The 21880-nt window shown below is 41.1% G+C and overlaps 1 protein-coding gene across 3 annotated transcripts in view; it reads left to right on the forward strand.

The window, feature by feature from the left end:
* Positions 1 to 21880, forward strand: part of CELF2 (CUGBP Elav-like family member 2) — a 445244-nt gene that overhangs the window by 213543 nt on the left and 209821 nt on the right. The window contains exon 1 of one of the 3 annotated variants that reach the window (XM_065419247.1): positions 8607 to 8652. The exons of the other annotated variants lie outside the window; for them this stretch is intronic. The gene's annotated coding sequence lies outside the window, so the exon portion shown is untranslated. Of the gene's footprint in view, positions 1 to 8606; positions 8653 to 21880 lie in introns of those variants that run through there. 3 annotated transcript variants of the gene reach the window in all.

Here is a 21880-nt window from a genome sequence, read left to right on the forward strand (position 1 = left end):
TTGTTGTTTGTATTACAGTCCCACTTAAATGCCTCCATTAAGATCAGGCATAGGCGCCGACTTCTGCTGGCACTGGTGGGTGCTCGACCCCCCTCTGTCCCTGGCCCCACCCTGACTCTGCCCCTTCCGCGCCCCCCCACCCCCATTCCAACCCCTTCCCCAAAGTCTCCGCCCTCTCCCAGCCCCTATTCCAACCCCTTCCCCAAATCCCCGCCTCTTCCCCTCCTCCTCCGCTGAGCGTGCCGCATTCCCGCTCCTCCCCCCTCCCTCCCAGAGCTTGTTACACCGTGAAACAGCTGTTTTGCGGCAGCAAGTGCTGGGAGGAGAAGCGGGGAAGCGGCACACTCAGGGGAGGAGGTGGAGGTGAGGTGAGGTGGGGCGGGGAGGGGAGCTTGGCTTCTGGTGGGTGCAGAGCACCCACCAATTTTTCCCCATGGATGCTCCAGCCCCGGAGCACCCATGGAGTCAGCACCTATGAGATCAGGGCCACATTGCCCTAGGCGCAATTGCAAGAGAGAGACAATGCCCCAAGGAGCTTACAATCTCAATACAATAAAGTCACACCAGAGTAAAACTAGCATAATGCAGAGGTGAAGCAGGCCTAAGAATGAGAAGATCTGTGAGAATTGTGTGAAAGACAAAATATAAGAGACAGAAGAAAAAAATCAGAATTTTCACTGGCAAAGTTCCCCCTCCAAAAGATAAAAATTTCTGCCTTTTTAACTAGGATATAATTTAATGAAATTACATGACCTTTGCAACTGAATGTCTTCAGAGGCAATCAGCCACAACTGCATCTGCACTGTGGTGATTAGGAAGCAGCCGAGCCAAGCAAACCATGGTATCATCTGCATAGCAGTGAAAATACAAGCCACAGTGCTTGAAAAAAATCAATCCATAAGGCAGCATGTAACCACTGAAGAATGTAGGATCTACTGTGGCCCACCAGAGTACAAACTATGTGGGTCAAATGAAAATGTGCTAGTAAAATCAAGATGAGAATGTTGGTCAGAAGAAAGTCAATTCCAGCTAAAGCTATGCCAGAGAGCTCCAAATTGCGTTCGTAATTGGAGTGAAGTGAATCCCAAATCTACCACCCTATTATGTTACCCCCCAGCATAATCTCTTGCCAAAGGGAACTGTAATTTTTATGACTGCCTTGAAATGCAGCCAGGTAATTACCTGCAGGAAATGTTCATTTCACTATGTGTTAATCTAGAGAGGAAAAACAAGTTAAATAGCATGATAAACAATCTACTTACCATGGACCCCTTATAAAGGAAACCCTAGGTGTGATCTTGTGGGAAATATTTCATTGGAATAAGTGTTAATCCAAAGAGAGAGCTTCACCTCTGGTGGGTACACACAATGCTTGCATTTGAGAGCAAACGCCTTGAAATACTATTTCTGAATGACTAGAAATTGCCTTTGAACCGCACAGGCCTAACATAACGATGCTGATTGTCAGACCATTACTTGTGGTTTTTCAGCAATCAAAAAATAACATTTCTGCTTAAGAGGCTGGTTATCTTCAGATGTATTGATTTATTTTACTTTGGCTACAATTATTAAGTTATTTATTGCATTCCATAAGAAGCTGACATTTACAGGTTGGGGAGCATGGAAAAAATTAATTTGCAAAAAAAAAAAAAAGAGGGGGGGAAGAGGGAAGACTGCTTTCTGCTTTTAATACTGACTGTGTATGTTACCAAAGATATATTTTTTTTCATATCTGTTGGTTGGTTTCCCATCGCAGCTTTGATCTTGCATGCAAAAAAATGGGACAGTATAAAAATTCTCTGAGAAGTTTCAGGGGGTTAAATCATTTGTCTTTTTTTTTTAATGCTAATACAACCCTTATTATGATTCCACAACCACTGGAGAGTTTGACATTATCACATTAGTTGCTAATGTATAAATGCAATGCTAATGTACTAGAATTAAAATACTGTATACAGACTTATCCTTAGCTCAGCCATTAAAAATACATTAATGTTCTTCTTGCAGATTGGCCCTTATATGTAATTTATTCAGCAGTATGTATTTGTGTGTGTGTGTGTGTGTGTGTGTGTGTGTGTGTGTGTATATATATATATATATATGTATATATATATATATATCTATATATCTATATCTATATATAGATATAGATATATATTTCCCTGGAAAGTTAATATTCTGCCTTTGAAAGCTTTTAGTTTAAAAATACAAAATATGGCACACTGATATAGCCTTTGTTATTTTTAAGAACAATGCAATTTAATGGCCAGAACAAGGAAACTAGGACTTCTGGGTTCTATCCTGGCTCTGCTACTCACCTGGGCAAGTTCTTTAATCTCTATGTGGCATAATATACCCATCTATAAAATCAGTAGATTTACTTACTTCATGTTGAGATTGAGACTTAATTGACAGATGTTTGTAACTCAGGGGCAGGGATAGCTCAGTGGTTTGAGCATTGGCCTATAAAACCCAGGGTTGTGAGTTGAGTTCTTGAGGGGCCCGTTTAGGGATTTGGGGCTAAAATCTGTCTGGGGATTGGTCCTGCTTTGAGCAGGGGGTTGGACTAGATGACCTCCTGAGGTCCCTTCCAACCCTGATATTCTATGATTCTATTTTCAGATCCTCATAGGAATCACACTATATAAGTGCAAAGTATTTGTTGTTGTTATTTGTAACGACATAATGTATGGGAGAAAGAAATTCATCTGTCTGCTTTGGGGAGGGGGAAGGGTTTAAGTGCTTTATTTAGATAGTGCAGTGTTTAAAACTGTGTGTGTTTTGAAGTAGGTGGGGCATACGATGACAAAAACATCTCCCATGTGACTGATGCTTCCCCTCCCCCCCCTCCCCGCAGTAGTGTTTTAAAGCCTTGAAAAGCAAGCTCAGAGCTGAGTAGAAAGCTTTCTGGAACAGCAATAGGCATGTAGCCGCACACTTCACGATAACAGCTGTCAGGACACGGGAGATGAAAATGCAATGAAGTATATAGGCTATAGGAAAACTTGGCCTCAGGCAGTGTGCTTTCACTTCAGTAGTTTTAACTCTTAAAATACTACAAGGGACTTTCAAGTGAAAAAGAAATTTCTTTGTAGGTTGCTTTTGGAAATTAAAAATCTAAAAATATTCTGGTTTTCATCCAGTGAATATTGGTGTGGATCAGGGCTCCAAAGTACAGATGTTGCATTTAGATAGATTGGCTTTTATCTGATTAAGAACCATGTGTGTTTCCTCCGATGGGAACGACCACAGACACTTTAGTCAGTTGCAATTTCCCCTTTAAATATAAATTAGAATATCTAATCTCAGGCTACAACTTCATATGCTCTCTACCAACTGGTAGAAATGGGTTTGTGCAAAATGGCTCAGGGATGAAAGTCCCTGAGCTGGAGGTATATATAATTGCCTCAAGAAATTGAAAATCTTCGAAGTAGTAGGCTCTAAGCCAAAGAGTTCTTGAAGTTCTTCCTCTTCATGGACTGCAGTTTATCTAATTCACTGTACACTGTGTCTTCACACGAGTGTCTCTCTCCGTGGCAACAGTATGAACACAAAAATCAGACCAAAGGGGCAGATTCTGATTCTAATTTTGCCAAAGTAAAACTAGAGTAATTCCCTCCACTTCGTTAAAATAGTTACAGTATTGCCAATCCCACAAGCTCAAAAATAAGGAGTCAGGCCTCTGAAAATCATGTGATATGGCTTAAAATCACAAGATCTTGAAAGAAGGAGAGAAAGAAATACATTTATTGTCTTTCATATTTGCCTGCTGGTTTCTGAGCTTTTAGGGTGCACTAGAGTTATACTTCCAAGCTTTTCTCTGCAGCACTGTGGGCCAGAGCTAGAAAGTAACTTTTTTTTTTTTTTTTTTTTTTTTAAATAGAAGGTGAGATTCACATGCCTCCCAGGAGCTGAAGCTTTATAAAACACACCGTCTATCGCAAGAGTTGGCAACAACTGCAGTTGTGTGTAAATAGTGGTATGGGTGTACGTGGTGCTTCCAAAGCAGATAAAAAAGGCAAGGTTTATGTTTTCAGAGTCATCCAGAGGATTTAGCCACATTACTTTCAGTAGGAGTCTCAACCATAGTCTCGAGTTGGAAATCACTGGACCCTAACCTGCAAACACATTAATGCCCGTTTATGTAGGGTTTTATACCACAAATAGTCCCATTAATACTAACGGTAGGAAAGCAAAATGATAAGTAGTAAGAATTCATAGGATCAGACCTGAGATTATTTCAAGAACAAAAGAAAAATAACAGATCATCAGGGATAGCGGTGTGACAGTGGAAATATCTGTAAATGCACAGCCTCTAGGACAGCGGTTTTCAAACTGTGGGTCTGGACCCCAAAGTGGATGACCCCATTATAATGGGTCGCCAGAGCTGGCGTTAGACTTGTTGGTGCCCGGGGCTGAAGTCCGAGCCCCACTGCCCCGGGCCAAAACTGAAGCCCAAGCCCCACCTCCCAGGGCCGAAGCCAAAGCTTGAGGGCTTCAGCCCTGGTTGGCAGGGCTCAGGTTACAGGCCCCCCCATGTGGGCTGTAGCCCTTGAGCTTCAGCTTTGCCCTCCCCTTCCCCCCACCCAGGGCAGCAGGGCTTGGGGGGGGCTCAGGCTTCGGTCCCCCATCCTGGGGTCGTGTAGTAATTTTTCTTGTCAGAAGTGGATCGTGGTGCAATGAAGTTTGAGAACCCCTGGGCTAGAAGAAGGTAGTCAGGAGAGCAGATCATTTGTGTTGATTATTTCACATACTTCTCATTGGTTCTGTACACTGTTTGAAATTTTAGTTAATTTTACTTTTTATCTGATTTATTTCTAATTCTTTCAAATTTTATGAGAGAATCTAATGCCACTGAAGTTAAAGGGAGTTTTACCATTGCCTTCAATGGTGCCAGGATTTCACTGCATATTAGGGCTGTCCTGGAAATCGTTAAATTGATAGACAATTCTCTTAAAATAAATAACCAACTAGGGTATTTGCTCTAACCTTTTCTGAGGTTTGAAAGTCTTCAGTGAATTTTGTTCCCCTCTGCTCCGCACGCTTTGGCTTTCTTTTATCCATTTCTGGGTTGTGAAAATTCATGTTCCTGTCCCAGATTTACAGCCTTAAGTGGCTTGGGTAGTTCAAAAAGAACAGGAGTACTTGTGGCACCTTAGAGACTAACAAATTTATTAGAGCATAAGCTTTCGTGGGCTACAACCCACTTCTTCGGATGCATATAGAGTGAAACATATATTGAGGAGATATATATACACACCCATACAGAGAGCATGAACAGGTGGGAGTTGTCTTACCAACTCTGAGAGGCCAATTAAGTAAGAGAAAAAAAACTTTTGAAGTGATAATCAAGATGGCTCAGTACAGATAGTTTGATAAGAAGCAAGTGTGAAAATACTTACCAGGGGAGATAGATTCAATGTTTGTAATGGCTCAGCCATTCCCAGTCTTTATTTAATCCTGTGTTGATTGTGTCTAGTTTGCATATCAATTCCAGCTCAGCAGTCTCTCATTGGAGTCTGTTTTTGAAGTTTTTCTGTTTTAAGATAGCCACCCGCAGGTCTGTCATAGAATGGCCAGACAGGTTAAAGTGTTCTCCCACTGGTTTTTGAGTATTATGATTCCTGATGTCAGATTTGTGTCCATTAATTCTTTTGCGTAGAGACTGTCCGGTTTGGCCAATGTACATGGCAGAGGGGCATTGCTGGCACATGATGGCATATATCACATTGGTAGATGTGCAGGTGAACGAGCTCCTGATGGTATGGCTGATGTGATTAGGCCCTATGATGATGTCACTTGAATAGATATGTGGACAGAGTTGGCATCGGGCTTTGTTACAAGGATAGGTTCCTGGGTCAGTGTTTTTGTTCAGTGATGTGTGGTTGCTGGTGAGTATTTGCTTTAGGTTGGGGGGTTGTCTGTAAGCGAGGACAGGTCTGTCTCCCAAGATCTGTGAGAGTAAAGGATCATCTTTCAGGATAGGTTGTAGATCTCTGATGATGCGCTGGAGAGGTTTTAGTTGGGGGCTGAAGGTGACAGCTAGTGGTGTTCTGTTATTTTCTTTGTTGGCCCTGTCTTGTAGGAGGTGACTTCTGGGTAGTTCAGAAAAGCCTGAAGTATCCAGACTAGTTCCCATAACTAGTCATAACATGTCCAAGAAACTTGTTTAAACCAGGTTAAAGAGAAATTGTACCTTTTTTTTTGTGTGTGATTTATTTTTTTTCTATTTAATCCAAGGATAAAGAAAAAGACTATTCTTTATCCTTCCAATATATTAACAATTCATTTTATTTGTTTACAGTCAACTCTTGTCACCCCAGCTGTATTTCTTAATTTGTTAGGGCTGGTTTCTCAGCTGATGCTGATCAGTGTAGCTTCAATTAAGGATCTGGTCCCTTTAAAGTTTAAAAAAAAAATGGTTCACAAAAAAGAAAAAATAAGCTATACTCATTGAGCATATTATTCACAATGAGTAATTTGACCAGCTGTATTTGTAATAAACTGTACGGTAAGAAAAAATATTTGTCTTGCTTGGTTATTTTGTTTTTATTTATTTCAAGTTAAACTTTACATAGCTTGCAATTGTCAGTTGTCTCTTGAATGGCAACAATTGAACAGATTTTAACTACTCGGCTGTTCAGAACATTCCTCTGGGCAGCATTAGATACTGTGGTGAATAGGTGCTATAGAAAACCCTAAGATACATAGCATTAGATAATGATTGACTTTCATGGGCAGATTTTGCCCTGTGGAACCCTGTTGAATTCAGTAGGATTGCACAGGTTGTAAGTTAAGGGTAGATTTTGACCAACAGCACGTTGAAATAAAGCTTTAACAGCATTACTTTGGTTCATATATTGAAACCCAAACATTACTGGTATTACAGTTGTAGCATATTTTACATCAGTTTTGTGATTATAAAGTTAAATAAGCAAATGAGTAGTTAAAAGGTTCATGAACCATATGTGGAAATCTCCCTGAAGGCTTGACTCTTTAAAACATGTCAGTAAAAAGCGTGACTCAGGAGATTAAGAATGAAACACAGGGGTTTTCAGTTAGTTCTGTTGCCATTTCTAATAAAGCCTGGGTTGGTAGTGATTGAAAGTGTTGCAGGTTAATGGCTGTCCAGTGGCATGTGTGAAACAAGTTTGTGGTCTCAGGGTACGTCTACACTTACCGGAGGGTCCGGCGGCAGGCAATCGATGTTCTGGGATCGATTTATCGCGTCTGGTTTAGACGCGATAAATTGATCACGGATCGATCCCGGAAGTGCTCGCCGTCGACGCCGGTACTCCAGCTCGGCGAGAGGAGTACGCGGCATCGACGGGGGAGCCTGCCTGCCGCGTCTGGACCCGCGGTAAGTTCGGACTAAGGTACTTCGAATTCAGCTACGTTATTAACGTAGCTGAATTTGCGTACCTTAGTCCGAAGTGGGGGCTTAGTGGGGACCAGGCCTCAGTCTTGCTCCAAGTGGACAAGGCAACCACAACCACATGTGTCACATGTCTCAGCAGACAGTCCAGGAATTGGATGGGCTGTGGAACTAAACTAACCTTTCACCCCTCCAGGTCAAGTTGTTATGTTGGTGGGGCAAGTTCACATTGTACAACTGCCGGTGGCATTTGAGCTGTGACTAAACAAAGCACCCTCTACAGAGTTGTCACTCGCACACTTTACACCTGCATTAAATACAGTTAGAAATTAAAATGTATTGATAGGAGCTTCCACTAACATCTATTTTGGCACTGTTTGTCCGAAGCAAGCCGAATGATCACAGCTCCCTCTATGATATTTTGTTTTTCTCCACCAGTTATCTAAAATCTTGATATCTAGAGCATGAACGCCAAGGCTAAAACGTGCATTCAATTAGAAGACAACACATAACCAACCTATATGATAGTTCATTCATGAGATAATGTGACCTGCAGTCATAGAGATAAGTCAGTTGATTGAGTTGGGTTGCCTGCGTACACTGTAAACTCTCCAGCGACTGTGGAATCATCTAAATTAGATGACACTGCACATTATGGAGAGAGCTTTGAGATCCAGTCTCTATTTCTGTAATATTTCTTTTATGAGATGGGTGTATAATTTGTCCCATAGACTATCCTGGTAATCCTTTAATGCTTAATTTTATTAGCTTAAAGTACTTAGATATCAAATGAAATGAGCAATTAAGTGATTTATATTTTAGGTTTGCTCTCAGTTCAGGGCTTAGCTACCTAACCTCCCATGAAGAGGAGACAGACCTTGCACAGTATTTACCACTTCCTTCCGACAGCTACAAAATGGTGCTTTTCGTAGCTGAATCTAGTTGTGCGTATAAATCCCACTTGCCAACTACTCTGCAGCAAATTAATATTTTTATTACAGGTTATTGCATTTGTTTGGTGAACTACAGGATAGTTGTCCCGCTCTTTCCCAGTTTCAAAACAATAAAGTCAAAGCATTTTGCTCACTGGGGGGGGAAAAAGTTTACCAATGAACGGGTGGTTTAGCATAATGATCAAATGACACTTTTTCTATTACCAAGCCACAAAGGAAGCTCAGAGAAAGGTTGTAGGTCTGATATAAACCTACACCAGGAAGCTCATAAAGAGAAAAGGTGCAGAGAAGCAGCCATTACGTCCAGATCTATGGGATTGTGAGGTATTTTAACAATTTTATTACCTTATTTGTCACATTGTCTTGAAAGATATTTTAATAGAAATGATCTGAGGGTCTGATCCTTTGGGGAGCTAAGGGCCCTTTCAAAGGCAGTTAGGAATTGCTGCGCTGTGTCAGATCAAGCCGTAGGTACGGTTCCTCTGAAATTCAGCCACCCTGAGTAACACACATAATTGGAAGAGGGAAAGGGACATTTTGTACAGAGATTCTGGGTGAATGCCTACTTTTCCAAAAAGTGCCATGAGGTTTTTACATCCTCAAAGAGAAGGATTATGGTTTATAAGGTCTCTTCTGTTACCAGATGAAAGTGCATTTAAAAGACACACATGCATATTCATATGATCTTCCTTTTTCGTTTTTTCCCCCTCCGATTTGGTGGTGATTTGCTTGTCTTGTTTTTAATTGCATGTTGCCACAGTGACAATCTACTTTTGCGGGGTGGGGGGGAGGTCTAATCAAAAAGCAAGGGAATTTAGAGTTAAGTCTGTGGTTCAGCAACTAATCCACCTCATTATGATTGTTTTGTACAGTGTCTAGCATTTGTAAGATCATTTTTTGTTTAGGGACGCTGCCATGCTTTGGTACATTGGGCGAATTAAACACTGTCAGTTTAAAAAAAATTGCATATCTGTCTTTTTTTTTTTTTTAAATCCATTGTTACAAATTACACCTAAAATGACTAAAACTGAAAGAGATTGGGGGGCGGGGGGAAATAATGGTTCCAATTTTTTTCACTTGGTTTACTTTGCACTTTGTATAGTCAGTTTCTCGTGTTGTGTGAAGGCCCCACCTAAAACAAGTTTTTCTCTCTTCTCCTCTCCTGGTGCTAACTGTAAAAAGAGGTTGTCAAGCCACAACAATTGGCAGAAAGATTCAGTTTTTAAATTGATAAGATTTCAAGCAAAATGACAAGATCAAGCAAATCGTCACTTACTGTAAATAAGCTTGGAAGGATTTGATTTGTCTCGGTAAATGCTGATAAGTGTTAACTTCATCATACCCACACACAAACGGGCAAACAATATTTCCACTGGTGATAACTGAAATTTACAGGTAGCCAATCCCAGAAGAATGCTGCTTGAGAGCTTAGTTTGATTTTAATACTAAAATTTTGACATGATGTTTGTGTTTTGGTGATTACGAAGCTTTAACTTTTTGAATCTCAGTGTCTACTGCCATTAAATAAATGTCTGACAGCCTCACACACATCATTTCCGACAATTGAGGACATTTAAATAACTAAAAATAAAATATGCTTTTTAATTTTAATTTTCCACAACTGTGAAAATTTAAATGGATAACTATTGGGAAAAAAAAGCTTAAAAATAAACATCAATATTGAAATTATTTTAAAAAACAATAGAAATCGGAGTTTGCAAAGGCTACTTGCAAACAAACTTCCTTATCTTAGCTATTAACAGCTTAAAGCATTGAAAATGAAAGCATGTCAGGGAAGTGAAGTTATCTGCTGAGAGTGGCTGCATATCGGTTTAAAATTAGGGAACATGTTGAGCAGAATGAAGCAACATCTCTAATGGTATCTTGTTCCCCTTTGAAAAAAGAATCACTCAACCCAGTCAAGTTGGCAAGTAGAATCCTGCAAGGCTGAAATGGACGTGAATACACGTTTGAACAATTTTTTACAAACTAATTTATTTTTCAGAGCTCTTTATGTCCTAGAAATATGTCCTGCATAATATTTTAATCAAATACTTTTTATTTAATAGAGCATCATGGTTAGTGCAAATGGAATGCAAACCTCTTATAGGTAAGACCACAGTGGCTCTGAAGAAGCGTGTAAAGAGAATCTGTTGTGAAAATATACACACAATATTTATATCAAGCATTCCTGGAGTTGCCTTTGGACTCACTAATTGGTCATGAAAATATGCGAACACACACTTATCAAAAATGCACTACAAAAATGCTATGCTGCTGGAATGAATGTACTTGGCACTGTGGAGGTCTCAGCAGGATTACAGTGTCCAGTTTTGGGTGCTACACTTTAAGAAAAATGTGAACAAATTGGAGAGAGTCCAGAGGAGAGCAACACAAATTATGTAAGGTTTAGAAAATCTGACCTATGAGGAAAGGCTTTAAAAACTGGGCATGTTTTAGTCTTGAGAAAAGAAGAAGGGGGGGGGGGGAGGAGAACCTGAGAAGTCTTCAAATATGTGAAGGGCTCTTATAAAGAGCACAGGGGTCAATTGTTCTCCATGTCCATTGAAGAAGTAATGACTTAATTTGCAGCAAGGGAGACTTAGGTTAGATTTAGGAAAACTTTCTAACTTTAAGGACAGTTAAGTACTGGAACAGGCTTCCAAGGGAGGTTGTAGAATCCCCATCATTGGAGGTTTTTAAGAACAGGTAATACAAAAACCTGTGAGGGATTTTGTAGGTTTACTTGATCCTGTCTCAGTGCATGGGGCAGGACTAGATGATCTCTCAAGGTCCCTTCTAGCCCTATATTTCTATGATTCTATGAAATACAGAAATTAGAGCTTCACGTCAGGACAGAGAAGAGGGAGTTAGTAGCAGGGTTTGACTAATCTTACAGCCAGGTACGAATACAATTAAATTAGAGATAGTCCTGAACCAAACCCCATGAACTATGAGGTGTTTGGAATGTAAACATGAGGATGGATGCAGATTTACAATTATTCCATGTCTCTGCAACATGCCAAAGTGAACTGTTGGAACTTAACATCCTGCGCCATTGGAGTCCAGATTGGAGTTTTATTGCTTGAACCATCCCTAAATGAAATCTTCTAATAGTGGCCACCGTGCTAATTTTCTGGCCGTTACTTGTATGAGGTGGTTGCATAACACAGGGTGATTAATATGGAAGAATACTCAGCAAGACCATAATTTTACTGACCTTTAGGCCTGGGGAAGGCTGACATGGGTTTTGCTGTATCTAAATTAATGCAAAGAGAATACAAAAAATGGTGGGTGTAGTAAACTGCTTATTCTTCTCTTCCAAGTATGTTCCAATCTAAAACTCCCTCCTCCTCTTGTAAGGTATTTTTTCAAATATAGGCAGTAATTTGGAAGAATTAGGCACAATTCTATATTCTTGATTTCTACTACAAAAAGGTGCCATACATTGTATGGTGGTGCTAGGGACACACCTAGAAGGAGAGAACCACTGAGGGCCAGATTCCTGCAAGGTACAACTCCAGTGACTTCAAAAGAGTTTAGTGAAATTCCATTGGGGAACTAATACAGTTTATCTTAAGTAGAAAGAATAAGATGCAGTTTTACTCAATATAATTTCCACAGAAATAAGCAGTACATTGGCAGATCATCCTGAGCAGTAGAATATTATCAGGTCCTGTGGATTAAAGAATATTCTCTAACGTTCAAATAAAACTTCCATGCCATTTCTCAAGAGGCCCTGGGTTCTAGCAGATGCATCCATGTACGCCCATTCTTGCAACTAGAAATTGGATTGTTCTATTCATGGATCTCCCTTCTGTACTTAATGGTGGCATTTATTTTTAACTCTGCTGCTGTTACTTTTTTTACCCAAACCCTGTGTTTGGGTTTCAATAGCTCCCAAGTGCCACTGCTAAGCTCAACAAGAGCTACCCATGGCGTAGCAGTGAAACAAACCCAGAAATAAGCTACCTTTTAGCTTATAAAATTTGTAAACTCCAAACTCGATGTGGTGATGCTGAAGTAATGCCTGTCCCAGGATGGATTGTAGGTGGCAGACAGCACAGAGTTCTTGGTTTAAATATCACCCACAGTCTTCTGCCAGCCATGCACCAGTAGATGGTCTTTGCTATTTGATGAAATCTGATTTGGGTTTATTCAAGTGTTTGTATATTTTGTGTGGACCAGTCACCCAGTCGTATTTTGGAGCATAGAGAGCTGAAAGTTGTCATAGCTGCATAATACACAGAAGGAAAAGCAGGTGGTTATACAATGTAAAACACTGGATCATATTAATCCACAGATGCAAGGGAAAAAAGGAATTCACTTCGCACCTATAGTCATTCTCCAAACTGGCCAGCGATGAGGCTCTGGCCCACTCTGAAACCAGGGCAAAGAGACCAGCTGTGATTGGATAGTTCTGCTGATCAGTTATAAGTGCTTTGAAATATATTACTCAGAGTGTTCCTGCTAGAAGATGAGGAAGGGATTGGTGCATCTGGCTGCATAGCAACATCACAGTTCATTCATTCCCTTCAGAGTAAAGGCTGAATTTCTAATCAAGCTGCTGCTGAATGAACCTTCTAACAGGAGCGGGGTAAGGTTTCTGAACAAGTTAAAGGATTTCATTCAGACTGGTTTATCAGTCTTTAAAAAGTGATTGTGAATACCATTACTTACTGTCCAACTCTAGTGTTTCTCAAGCATGCCACTGAAAGCTAGACAGCATTCTACAGGCTTAGCAGTAATCTGAATGCAACAGATACATACCTGCAAACTACAGATGTTGAAAAGACTCAAAATCCAAAGGTGCCGTATGTTTCTAGTAATTGAAAACAGGTGCCCTGAAGGAAGTAGCGATTCTGTTTCACTTTGTGAAGTATCCAGTGGCAGTACAAGCAAAAATTACTCTCAAAAGCTTCATTCGTTAGGGCTAGATATGGCAGATTAAAACTGCTTTTACTGTCTATATCACAGTAGCCCTGAGAGGGGCTGATCAGGGCTCCATTTTGTCGATGGGAAAACTGTAGGAAAAAAGCAGTAGAGACAGTCCCTGTCATAATGAGCTTAAAATCCAGGTTAATGACAAGATCCAATAGGGGTATGAAGAATATGGGGCAGAGGTCATACCCCTATTGGATCTTGGCAACATGGAAGGTGGGAGTGTAACAATAGTGGGTGTAGATTTGAACACTGATCCTAGTAGAGTCCTGCTCCTCCAATACTTTGGATTTGTTCCTAGTAGAGTCCTGCTCCTCCAATACTTTGGATTTGTTCCTGCTGGACAAACTACCACTTGTCCCTCCCTCCTAACTCCACTATAATGGACACTTATTTTTCTCCCACTCCTAAGTACTCTCTCTTCCACCACCACCACCTGTTATTGAGACAGCCTAACCCAACTGGTGGACTACTGACCATTAGCAACCAGCTGTGCGGTGTGCTGCTGTAACACTGACAGAGCCTGGTTGTCGTCGTCGGGCAGGATTGAACCTGGGACTTCTGGAGCTAAATGCATGAGCCGTCTGCTGCATGAGCTAAAAGCCACATGGCTCTTAAATAAGGCTATAGCAAACTCATCAATCTCTAGTTGGGCTAGGTGCCACTACAGGGGGACAGAGTGCCACACCATGCAGGCATATGTTACACTACCACCTTCCATGTTGCCTTGACTTCCCTGTTTGGATCCCAAGGATTCCAGCATCTGGCCTTGGAATTGTGTTCATCTTGATAATGAATAAAAGCTTCATAAGTGGTCTTTATGCTTTGCTGCTGTTGGATTTTTAGGAGGGCATGGGAGGGATTTGTTTGGTTTTGAATGTAGGGTTTGTCACACCAATGTATCGGCAAGATAGAGAGGCATGGGAAATGTCTTCGGACTCCAGTCAGGAACTCCTAAATTCGAATCTTGGCATTGTCAGCGACTTCCCCCACGGCTTTGGAGAAATCATTTCACATTTCTGTGCCTCAGTTTACTCATCTGTAAAAGGAGGGTGACAGAGGGTTGTTAGGAGGATTATTCAGCTGATGTTTGTGTAATACAGCTCTGTGTAAGTGCTGAATATAATTATACCACCAAATTGGGCTCAGCCGGTTTATTCAGTCTAGTCTCTGGCCTATGGCAATAGCAAGTATTTGAGACTTCATAAAATGGTCCCCAGCCAATTTTGTAGGGCTGGAGGTTGGAGGAGCTGGAATTCTGTTTTGGTCTCTGTCACAATCAGCTTACATCCTGAATCATAATAGCTAATTCTCAGCAGACACAGGCATTAGAAACATTCTTGGTTATAACATTTTCCATCCCTTTAATCCCTTGCAGTAGATAGCATCTAATGGAATTTCACCATATCACCGGTGCAATTCTAGTCCCAAACCACCAAAAACACCTAAACCAAGTTCAGAAAGTGCTGACCATCTTATAGTCACTAGACTCAAAGGTTAAAGCCCTCTATGTTCAGTCCTACAGAATGACTTTTAAAAAGCCTATTGTGCTTTATATATGGGGGTGTGTCTGGGTTACCAACAAATTCGTTCTATTACATATATAGTTGCAGTCAGTATTCTCCAAAAAATATAATTTTCCCCATAGTTCAAATAACGCCATCTGTCAGAAAGAGAAAACCTTCCTTGTCGCTATTTTACATTCTGAACATGAAGCATAGATTTTTTCCGGGGAAAACCAAGATTTATTTGAATGCGTTTTAATCAGTGGCCAAGATTTTCAAAATAAGATGCATAAAGTTAGGCCCCCAAAACCACGTTTAGGCATCTAAAGAAAAGGGCTGATTTTCAGTGGGAGCTGCTCAATGCTCATCAATTCTGAAAACCAACCCCCTTATTTAAGTGCCGTAGGTGCTTAATTTTGGCCAAGATTTTCAAAATCTTTTCAAAAGCTGTCTAATTGCTGTTATGTTTGTTGTTTTTGTTTCCCCCATCTCTCAAAAGGGAACGAGCACTTTCCAAGCCTTCTTTTATACTTAAGAAACATAAAAGAAGACTGTCTCTTCCATAAAGAGCTTTCAATATAAGTTTTTAAAACATTTAGTCCTGGTTGTACCATTGGTATGTAGTAAAGTTATATGTAGAAGCTAAAGATAAGACAAATCATGGTGTAGTGGTTAGAGTAGAGGGCTAGAAGTAAGGAATCTGGGGAATTCCCAGCTCTGCTACTGGCTTGCTTTATGACCTTGGTCAAGACACTTGATTTCCCAGTGCTTCCATTTTCATATCTTTATAATGTGAATAATACCTTACAAAGGTACTGAGAGCCTACATTTCTTCATGTTTATAAATTGCATGGGATTCACTGGTGGAAGGCACTATAAAAATACAAAGTATAAGTCTATAAGTGTTACATTTGTTCTTAAAATTGTAATTTTTTGGTATACACAGCATAAAAGTATAGAACAAAAGCTGAAATTAGTAACAGTTGTCTGTGAACTATACCATTTCATGTAAAACATTTGTAGGCGCACATCTCTAGAAGGCATATAGACAGTTCTAGTTAATCTTACAAATAATTTCCTCCTATTTTAATGTGAACTGCAAAGGGAGAAAAAAGCTTTCAGTTTTTATGGTTGTAAATATTTGTATAAAGATTGAGCTGCATATGTATTCCCTCTGCACATATTGGCTGGCTATACCCTCTGTGTATAAAGATTTTTATTTTTTTTACAAGTTAATACAATTTACTAGTGTGAAGAACTAAATTATGATTTTATTAAGCACTGTTGAACAATCAACCGCCTTCAATAGGTGCCATAGAGCAGTATAGTCATTCTATGGCAACTCTGTTGCCAACTTAATTAGGCTGAGCAGATAGCAAGTGTGAAAAATCGGGATGGGGGTAGGGGTAATAGGAGCCTATATAAGAAAAAGCCCCAAATATCGGGACTGGCCCTATAAAATCGGGACATCCGGTCACCCTCTACTTAACAGCAACCGCTGTATGCGCAAACAGGCAACAAATGACAAAACTCAGTTCTGCTGAGCTCAGGACAATGCAGTGCATCTATTCTACTGTGTGTGTATTCCGGAATTTCAAAAGTCATAAAGAAGTTTCTCTGAATTACGGCCCCGATTCTGCAATTGGAAGCATGTGGGTGGACTCTTGCACCGGTGCTGAGTGCTCTCAACCAGGCACCCATCCATTTTAGGGTGACCAGATGTCCCGATTTTATAGGGACAGTCCCGATTTTTGGATCTTTTTCTTATATAGGCTCCTGTTACCCTCCACCCCCTGTCCCAATTTTTCACATTTGCTGTCTGGTCACCCTAATCTATTTGCACAATCAAGGTGTATTTTTTTTTCCAAAGTGCTACTCAAAGCTTTGGTTATCGAACTCCCAGTGAGGGTTGGGCAGCCAAAGCCCGCTGAGAAAATGTAATGGAAAGAATCGTAAAATTAAGTGCTTTGTCCAATTCAATTTTAAACAGTGGGTTTTCCCCCACTTCCCCGGGAGGTTATTCCAGTCCGAGAGCTTGTCTTCACTGCAACAGCTAGCTCGAGTTAGCGCACATGAGATACTGCAGTCAAGCTAGCCTACACTGAGTGAGAACGTCCACGCTTCAGAGCAACACTGAGTCATTTCATTAGTAGAAGAGCGATTGGATTAGCAGAGTTAGGGTTAGGGTTAGGGACTCCATGCAGTTCTAGAGTCTGTGCTAATGGATCCCAGTGCAGGATTAAGGTTTATTTTCCTTTATTTAATTTTCTGCCAGTATACCATTTTGTATTTATTCTTAGGTACCCCAAAAACCTTTCCACCTGCAATTTTGCAGGTCTGACCTTCTGCCGGAGGATATTTATTTTTGTTCCAGGTTTGAGGCTAATGAGAAAAGGTATTCCGGAGAAAAAATTGGGAAGATGAGTTTTCTCACTTTGGAAAGGGGTGTGTCCAAAAATGTGTGGTTTAGCACTACATTTCCCAAACAGTGGCTCATTCCCTCCATGGCGGGCCATGGAACATAACAAAAAAATAAAATTGTAACAGGAAAAAGTTCCCATGTCTACACCATACAGAAACATAAAAATTAGGTATAGCTATAGTATATCTTTTGTGTTCTGACAGAAGCACATGCTAAGTCACATAGTGAATGAATATGAGGAGAGTGAGTGAGTTGAATAGCAGATAAGGGAATGTGACCATTCATGAACATCATGAGAGCTCTACTGAGTTGAGCTGCACTAGTCTATCACCCATATAGTATGGAACGGAATCTGCAAGATTCATAAGCCCATCCCAAACCACTTTTTTCCATATTTATTTTCTTATTAGCACGAATCACACAATTAGCAGAGAAACACGGACAAATAACCATAAATAACCATTCTGCGCAGGAGGAGATGAAGGAAAAATAATACAAGAATTTAGACTGCCTTGGACTGGCATGAATTCTCTGTGGATAGAAATGGACTTAGATGGTTCAATGAGTCGTACTTTACACATTCCTATCTAACTTTGCAAGACTTGTCCCATTCAGTGAGGGAACGAGTATTTGGACAGTCAAAAGAGGGAGGAGATTATGAAATAGGAAGTATTTGGCATCAAGGTTGAGAAAATCCAAATGTGTTGAATTTCTTTCTCCTTGACTTCATTGACAAATGGTTTGGAGTGCTCTTTGGAGTTATTTATTATGAATATCTGAACTTCTGAAAAGTGCATCTTATTTTAAAAAAATGGATAGAATTCAGGAGTTAGTGAATTTCTCCTGCTGAGTTTCGGGAGCCAAACCTATATAGTTTGTGAGTTTTGGAGCTATCTAGAGCAGCAGTTCTCAAACTTTAGAAATCCAAGGACTAAAATTTTCACAGACCCCCCAAACCCCCTGCTCAGCCTCAGCCCCAGCCCCCACTCCACCCCTTCCCCCAAAGCCCCACCCCTCCTATTCCCTGCCTCTTTCCGCCCCCTCCCCCAAGCGTGCCCTGTTCCCACTCCTCCCCCTTCCTCCCAGCGCCTCCTGCACACCCCTGAACAGCTGTTCCGTAGTATGCAGGAGGCACTGGGAGGGAGGGGAAGGAGTTGATCACCGGGGCCGGCGGACCCTGTTAGGATATAGATATTCAGGCCTGTCTGCAAAGGCCTATACTTTAAGAATTTAGGTGTATTCTTATCACTTAGCTAGTTATAGAGGTATAAAAGAAAGAATCAAAATCAGTGTCTGCCGGTGTAAGGGCCTTCTCTTACTGGCACAGTCTGAGGCCTGGTTCTTAGGCTAAGGCCTTCGGCTAAGCAGCAGAGGCCAGCCATAAACTGGGAAGTGAACGGTCCCATCCTCACATTCCAAACTAGTCACAATGAAATAAGGTGCTATTGGGCTGTTAGGAATATCAGGACAGGATTGTATTCCTATCACCTCCAGAGAAAGGGAAGAGCCTAGAAGATGTAAAAGGAAACTTAGTTTGATAGCATCCTGTCTGGCAAGAACTCACTTATCAATAGCTGGGATGTGAAATCCTCATTTCTGTATTGTTCTATCACTGTAGTCTCCACTTCCCTATTGTTTGTCTGTATAATCTCCTGTCTGGTTCTGTGATTGTTTCTGTCTGCTGTATAATTAATTTTGTTGGGTGTAAACCAATTAAGGTGGTGGGATATAATTGGTTAAATAACCATGTTACAGTATGTTAGGATTGGTTAGTTAAATTTCAGTAAAATGATTGGTTAAGGTATAGCTAAGCAGAACTCAAGTTTTACTATATAGTCTGCAGTCAATCAGGAAGTAAGGGGGGAATAGGGACTGGGTGTGGGGGAATTGGGATCTTGTTTTGCTAAGGGGGGGAATGGGAACAGGGACACAGGCAAGGCTCTGTGGCATCAGAGCTGGGAAGGGGGACACTGATGAAGGAAACTGGAATCATGCTTGCTGGTAGTTCACCCCAATAAACATCGAATTGTTTGCACCTTTGGACTTCGGGTATTGCTCTCTGTTCATGCAAGAAGGACCAGGGAAGTGAGAGAGTGAAGGAATAAGCCCCCTAACAGACCCCCTGGAGTACCCTTGCGGACCCCCGTTTGAGAAACACTGATCTACAGTATGCATGTCATAACCAGGTCAAAGGGCAACATCTTCAATCCCTAATTGAGTAAAGACTGCAAAATGTGGCCCATAATGTGGCAGATGTGGGACAGGTTTCACAAGGGTGAAGTTTGAGATGTTGTTGATTTTTTTTTTTTTTTTTTGGTTCTGTAAAGCGTACGGCAGGGGTCTGCAATCTTCAGCATGCGGCCCATCAGGGTAATCCGCTGGCGGGCTGCGAGACATTTTGTTTACATTGACTGTCCACAGGCACGGCCTCCCACAGCTCCCAATGGCCACGGTTCACCATTCCCAGCTAATGTGAGTTGCGGGAAGCAGCGGCCAGCACGTCCCTGCGTTTGTTTGGCCAGATAACAAAAACTGGCTTTCTTAACAGATTTCCAGTATTTCCAGTTCTACTGTTCAGCGTGGGTGCAAGCCCATTTTTCCTCACTTTGGGGTGCTGCTGTGGGCTGGAATGCCTGAGTGCAGAGGGTCATGAAAGAAAAAATGTAACCAAAGATTTAGGATCCTTTAAAACAGGTTTAGTTCCAGACATGAGTGAAGGTTAAAGATATGTCGCTCCAGTATTACAATCAAGGCACTGCTGTTTAATGTTGTTTCTGAACTATATTAGTATTGCATTACACAGATTCAGTGCCTGTGCCAATATGTGGCATCAGAAAAAAGTGTCTGGGAGCTGGGAGTGGATTTCCACACATAAGCATGTAAATATGTCAGTTGCTCCTCCACGCCTTCCGAATTGCCAGTGAGCATGAAAGAACTGTGCATATTTCTGTGCTTCTGAATAGGGTCTCCCATACGTTCCATGTGAGTGGGTTCACTAGTCCTAAAATATCCACATCATGGTATGTGAAGGGGGAAACCAACACAGTAGTTCTTATTCAAGAGTAAATCTACAGACATTACCACACACTAGAATGCATGTGCTGCATAGCCAAGCTGCATGCCTAAACTGATTTGTCATTAAGTTGGGTTAGCATTACTTACATAACTTGGATTTAAGATTCAGTGCCGGGGATATTTAAGAGGCAGCATTGATATCTTCCTTTTTTTTAAAAATTATATTTACAGTCCTGGCACCTAAAATTCCCTTTTCCTTTTCCAGGAATTTGTAATGATTCAGTGGAATTCATCCTGCAGGCTAGGATATGCTCAGCATGGTACGGGGCATTTTAAGGCTTCAGCACTAGGTACAGCTTGAAAGCATTGCCAAATAGGTGCAATGCAGAAAAATATGTTTAATAAACCGAGAAACTCTTCCTGGACCTTCTTCATACAGAGAAGTAAGACTACCCAAAACTCCCAGAGTACATCAATTCCTCAGTACATAACTTCATCCTAATCTGTCTAGCAATGGGGTCACAGGTCACAATGACTCTCCTGTTCATACCACTGAATCTGTTGACAGCTGACACCTCAGTGGGAAAATAAGAATGTGAGCTGATGAAAGCGCCATTATCATTTTGACAGATGCACGTTATAGTGATCTCTTTGGCAGGTTTAGAAGCACATACAAAGCTCACGTGTGTCTTAAAAAAAACGTATTTACACTGCAGCTTTTGGAAGCAAAACCTTTCTTTTTGAAATTCACCCAAATAATTAGATTAATTGGACAAACATTAGATGGGCCAGAGTAAGACTTGGGTTTTAAATAACACACAGGTTATGGCGCAAGCTGCTAAAGGTCCGGAAATTCATCGTTGAGTCTGTCACTGTGTCTCGAATGTGCACGATTAGGTCTTTGTGACATACACTGTGGGCACAAAGTCATCCCACTGTTTACTTCCGGCATTTAAAAAATTGTAACAGAGAATAAAAAGGAGTCATCTGTGCCCAAGGTGTCATAGGAAGTTTCCGGTTTTGCAATCTCTGCCTCCTTGTTAGAGCCCCTGGATAGCTGGGCAAGGATCTGACCGGTATAGGGAAAAACACAAACACTGGTTGGCTGTAGCTGAATTTTATAATTTTCATTGCGGTCTGACTTAAGGGGGCCTACGAGGCACTTCACAATGTCTTCTCCCTGATTTCTGTGAATCTGTTACATTGCTAAGCACAGCCCCTGCTTTCCAAAACCATAGAATTTAGGATTGGGAAGCAGAGTCCATGAGTAAGTGTGATTAGGAAATCCCAGGTGTGACTTTGGCAGTCCATGGATCTATAGTGAAGGGAGGGATAGCTCAGTGGTTTGAGCATTGGCCTGCTAAACCCAGCATTGTGAGTTCAATCCTCGAGGGGGCCACTTAGAGATCTGGGGCAAAAATCAGTACTTGGTCCTGCTAGTGAAGGCAGGGGGCTGGACTCAATGACCTTTCAGGGTCCCTTCTAGTTCTAGGAGATGGGTATATCTCCATATATTATTTTGGGATTGTTTAGTCTGCAGAAGAGAAGAATGAGGAGGGATTTGATAGCAGCTTTCAACTACCTGAAAGGGGGTTCCAAAGAGGATGGATCTAGACTGTTCTCAGTGGTACCAGATGAGAGAACAAGGAGCAATGGTCTCAAGTTGCAG

This window comes from Emys orbicularis, chromosome 1 (genome assembly GCF_028017835.1).
Source record: "Emys orbicularis isolate rEmyOrb1 chromosome 1, rEmyOrb1.hap1, whole genome shotgun sequence".
Lineage (NCBI taxonomy): Eukaryota > Metazoa > Chordata > Testudines > Emydidae > Emys > Emys orbicularis.